Raw genomic sequence first — 6,000 nt, 5'->3', positions numbered from 1 at the left:
CCTCCCACCAGGGGGCGGAACAGTGGGAGATAAAGGGCGGGGTGTTATTTTGAGCTCCCAGCTTGCATATGGAGGTGTATCATCATGTAAAGCTGCGTAAAGTTGGCAGTGTGAGTGGAAAGAAGACAAAGAGGATAGAGAGCGCTAATGGCTGAATCATACACCACTTGTCACACTCCCTGCTCCACCTGTGGTTGAGACCACTCCACATCCATGTGTGTGTGTGCTAAAGTGCCTGTGTAGGTGAGACGGAGGGCCGCCATGTGTGTGCACATGAAAACACTGTATGTGTGACAGAGACAGGGCGGAGAAAGGAATGAGCAGATGTGTGTGTGTGTGTGTGTTTCTTTGCGTGTATACACACACGTGGGTGTGATTCCTGCCTCTCTGTCAATACATGAACTGCATGAGGCTTCAATAGATTCACGGATGACGCATATCACAACAGGAACGGCTCAGATCACGCGAAGCCTCGACAACCACGAGTCATGATCATTTCTAAACTTTGAAACTAATATTCTCTATTCTTTAGGGAGGGGAAGCAAACATGAAAACTTGTGACTCTAGCCAAGGACATTTTAAGTATGTCACTAGTGTCAGTATTTTGGTGAACAAAGCTACGATACTTAAGATTTTAAAGATGTCAAACATCATTTTTGATATTTATGGTTTATCAGCAATAACTCGTACATTCATTCCAAGGTGGTTATGTTTTCATCTGTGTTTGTTTGTCCATTTGTCAGCAGGAGCAAATGAATGCAAAAATTACTTGGGGATTTCCATGAAACTTGATTAAACCAAACTGATAAAGTTTGGTGCAGATCCAGGTTTGGGAGGCGGATCCTGTAGCAGTGTCCCGCTGTTGAGTGGAAAACTACTTGGGCTGTAAGATGCATACATATAAATTGATACACATTTCAACCAATTGTGACTCAGCCCTTATGTAAAGTGCCTTGAGATAATCTATATTCTGATTTGGTGCAATACAAATAAAATTGATCTATGGCGGATGATCTGAACCCACAAAAGACACATAGTCATGACAATAGCCCAAATATTGTTTGTTATTGCTAAAGTATCACTGTTATGTGACCTGCGAGTAGTTTAATCATTGCACAAGACTTGTTACACATGCACGCACCAAAACAATAACACTGGTTGTGCAGTTACATACCATAGTAAATGATGGGTAAAGTAATTTCACAGGAATGTGCTCTGAACAAACAGAGATATAATGAGTCGAAACATCAGGGAAGAATGTACACACGAGGATATGGCACATTTTAGATCCCTAAACCAGTTGATGAAGATCAAATAAAAAATGTATTTATGGAAGAATATTGAACATTGTACCATACTGACTTCTTTAAGGCCCTGTCCCAATTCCTCTGCCTTGGCCCTACCCCGAGATATTTAGAGCCCTTCGCTGGGAGTGTCCCCGGAGCCACAGGGAAGAGGGCTAGAAAAATCTTACCCTAGGAATTGGGACACCACTCACTACGCCATCAGCAGCCAATCAAACGTTATTACAGTGACAAGCAATATCATCTAACAACCATTATCAACCAACATTATAACGGCGACACATCTGGCAACTGCACGACAGACAGAAAAAATATCTATCTATCGATCAATACATAACGTTTAATCGCTTTGTTCCTTCTCTGACAATCACAAGTGCCATCTTGTTTCTCTTCGTCACCCGAATATTGTTTGCACATTGGCGAACTTGTGTTTCCAGTTTTCACGTGTGCTTTGTTTTGCTCCTTCCAGTCAGTAGTGACTGACTAATCTACATGTGTCATTTTCACCACAACTGAATATTTATGTAATTGTGTCAAGCAAATGTTCGGTGTCTATGTAAGTTCACTCACACCACCCTGCGCAGCTGCATTGGAGCTCATACAAGCGTGTCGACATTTTTGTGGCCAGTTTCTTATTGTTGACGTATCCAGGTAACTAGGTAATTATGGAGGTAGACGGCATCGCAGTTTTCTTAAGCAAATGACTGGTCATTTATACAACCTGGTAAACAGTGGTCAGTGAGGACAACACCAGACCTGTTTGAAATATTAGACTTATCAGAATTGTTGCTGGCAGTTCAGGGGTCAACAACCCTTCCCCCAAGTAATCATTAGAAACTCCAAGAGATATACAGCTATTTTTTTATCTTTTCTCAAGAAGCAAACTGCTAAAATGACCCTAGATATAAATATTGAGGGTCATAAAGGACATGAAGTATCATAAAAAGACGAGTCTGTGCTACACATATTGTGGGATTGCATTTTGCTGACAGCGAGGGTTATTTCTCTTTGGAGTAAACACTTAACAGATATCAAACTTTGGTTCAAATCAGCAGCGGCTGCAGCCATTAAGCACCATCCAGCGTCAGACAGCACAACAACCTCCTCCTTTGTCTGCTTCGCTCTGCTTGATGCAAACTCATCAGTGACATCACTGTAGGACACCTGCCCACCGGCGTCACCGCTCATACGTGTGTAAGTGTAATGACAAGTCCAGTGCAGGCGTCAACATCCTGCCTCTCGGTTTTACTCTAAAAAACGATTCTCCAAATGTGTCGCTGAATATTGACTTAAGGCAGCAGGACAATTCATACAGATTGTGAGATATTTTCTTCACACCACTCACAAACAAGAAACACAAACATCAATTATGTTAAAAGGTACAAAATATCTTCATCAGATCAAATAAGATTTTTTTGATCACGTATTTATCATTTTAAAGTGCAAAAGTATAAAAACGTATATTGTGTTTAAAGGTCAATTTGTTGACGTCTAAGTCTGTATATCATGAGTTGTGCTTACATTATAATCGTGACGCACTGAAACACACACAGGCCTGCAGGCGCACACACAGAGGAGGCGAGAGAGAGAGATGCTTAAAGATAAACACACAAATACAAAGAAAGAGAGCACAAGACAGATGGATGATGAAAAAAGAGAAAAGTAGACCATGACAAGCCTGTAGGTAATAACACACATTCAGATAGACAGACAGATAGAAGCAGAAGAAAAGAAAAAAAGTAATACACAAAAGATGATGCTTATAAATACATTAATGTCATGTATTGAGTCATAATCTTTTGTCAAAACATTCATATGCACACACACACACACACACACACACACACACACACACACACACACACACACACGCAGACCTTTGAAGTTGTGAGGAGCAGCCACACAATGTAGAAATGTCCTTGTTGTCCATTTCCTCGAAATGATGGTTTCAATCTAAATGTGTGCACTCAACTATTGTCATTAATATCAACAAACACATACACACATTTGTTCTTCTATCTTGGTGAGGACACTCATGGGCATAATCTAACTAGAGGCCCAACCCTAACACCAAGTCCTAACCCTCAAACTGCCCATTAAAAGTGGGTAAGAAAGTGTGGACCGAACAAAATGTCCTCACTCAATAGGTTCTAGGCTCAAAAGGGTCCTCACAAAGAAATCTGTACAAGTACACACAGACAGCAGTTGAAGGAGGCAGACCCCTGGTGACTGCGATGGCAGGGTGACCCACCACTCTTAGTTGGTTTGTCGTAACAGGATGTGACCCACTCGACTGACCTGCCAAAATCACAACCTCCGAGCATTACCGACTGTGGACTACAAACCCCACTTCACTTCTTCCTCTCTCCTCACACAATGTGTCTTCATCGCTCGCAACAAAAACTTCCCCCAAAGTCAAAACGGACCCCCGTTGAGATGGCTTGTGCCAAACACAGCTTCCGATTGGCTGCCTGGGGAGAAACAGACTCTAATTGGCTCGTTTGATCTGACATCTCTCTCTGTACTGCTGTTGTAGCCAAAAAAGGTGTTAAACCCATCTGAAAGTTGTTGTATAAATGTAAATATATACTGTATGACAGTGGATTTACACAAATCACACAAATGACTTATATTGGATACAAAATGGACCAAAAAGAAGTTTGGATGCATTAATTAATCAAATGCTTTTTGATTGGATACATTTTCTATTGAAATCCATCTTTGTAAAATCTGTATTTGAATGATTGGAGAGAAAGTGAACATGACAATCTGAAATAACTCAAATGCCAGTCGAGCATAAAGGCGCTTATATTCTATGTTAAGCTACTTTTAGTTAGCTTCACTTCTGCTGAAGATTGTCATGTCTGTTAATTTTATGGTCTGTTGTCAAGGCGATATGTATTTAATGTGTATATATAATGAGTATGTCAGCCCTGTATGATGAGAAGTTGTGCTCTGAAAAGTTATTTAAAAGCATAGACATAAGGGAATACGTGGATTTTAAAGTGTTTGAGTGAAACATTTCTGCAAATATACGGCTTCCTCAACTTTATGAATCGTCTTCAAAGAAACGAGGAGAAAAAAGAGAGGGACTGGTGGGAGATACACAGGCACAGTTGGTGGATCTGCTTGTAGTCGGCTATCACATGTCTGTACAGTTGGTACATTGGCTATTTGGGGAAAATACAATACTGGCAGCATAGAATGTCCAGATGTCAAATTAACATGGCGCAATAGGAATGAAGCTAAATTCGAATGGGTCACAACAATCTGCGGTGCCAGCTCCGATATATTACCATCGACTGTCTGGATGACATGACGGCTCCCAAAAAGTGAAGCCAAAGTGTCTTGATCAACCCCTGGTGGCTGGCTGCAGTATAGGTCATAACCCCCCCCCCCCCCCTCTAAGTTAGTGGATGGAACATTGACCAAACTGTTAAAAAATTTGAATCCACTTTTCTCAAAGATGTTTTTTGTCAATTTAGTTGGTTCTTGTCACACTTATGTCCAAGTGCACTACTACTGCACAGTCTCAGGCTTCAAACGCACAAGATGGCAGCGTTTGTAACCAGGATATTTTGGCTTCATTTCTTAATAGTGGGAGGAAGTGGAGATGTGTCAGCGATCTTTATGTACAATCTATGGTTATTGTATAAATGTTATATGTTGTATTACGGTTACATGTGAGGTTATCAGATTAAATATACTCAAAACAAGATTCGTATTCACTTTCCTCTAATGATAATGACAACAAATGCATTGCCACACTCTGAAATAGGTCACAGTTTATAGTCAGATGTGAGTGCTCCAGCAGGAGCAATAACAGTCATATAAAAAGTCAAGACAAAAAGACGACTGATAAAGAGGTCACTCTTCCTCTCCTCCTGGAGACTTTAGCAAACACATCAAGTCTTGTCACAAAGGTTTCATTAAGACATGTGGTGATGACAATGGAGTGATCCCAGTGTGAGTCACCCCCTCCTCATTTCCTGTTGACCACAGAGCCACAAAGCCCCACACGAATCAAGGAGGTCACAGAGAGGAGATGCGAGGGCGATACAGCGAGCGAAAAAATGACTCCATCACGAAGGCCGTTGCCTTGGAGAGTTCTCATCAGCGGCCGTGTGTGATATGATAAGGTGTTAATAATGCTGCATGTCAGGCGCAGCAGATCTTACAACATCACAGTCGCATGTCTAATTTGACTAGTGTCAGCTGTACTCGTACTATTATTGTTGTTATTATTGTGTGGTGGTAGGATGCTCGGAGATAAAGAATGTAACAAAGGAATGTCTGTATGAGACACACAAAGAAACATGCACGCTCACACATGTATACACTCTCTGTCACAAGCACGTGTAGGTATAAAAATACATTCCAGCTTTACAATTAAGCCACACACACACACACACACACACACACACACACACACACACACACACACACACACACACACACACACAGAATGTGAATTCCACTTCAATTCCTCCTCCTCCACTGTAAAAGGGTGGTGGTGGTGGTGTGTGTGTGTGTGTGTGTGTGTGTTGGGGGGTTGCTGGTGGTGTTGCGTAGCAATTATCATTGTGCGTGCCCCAGTATTATAGCCAATCCTCGAGGATTAAGGTCGCAGAAGAAGAGTTAGTCATTATTCTCGCACGAGCGTCATCTCTGCCATCGCACCAGTCATCTACAGATA

Source organism: Hippoglossus hippoglossus, chromosome 1 (assembly GCF_009819705.1).
Source record: "Hippoglossus hippoglossus isolate fHipHip1 chromosome 1, fHipHip1.pri, whole genome shotgun sequence".
Classification (NCBI taxonomy): Eukaryota; Metazoa; Chordata; class Actinopteri; order Pleuronectiformes; family Pleuronectidae; genus Hippoglossus; species Hippoglossus hippoglossus.
The sequence above is the reverse complement of the archived record's forward strand: the minus strand, read 5'-3'. Positions refer to the sequence as shown.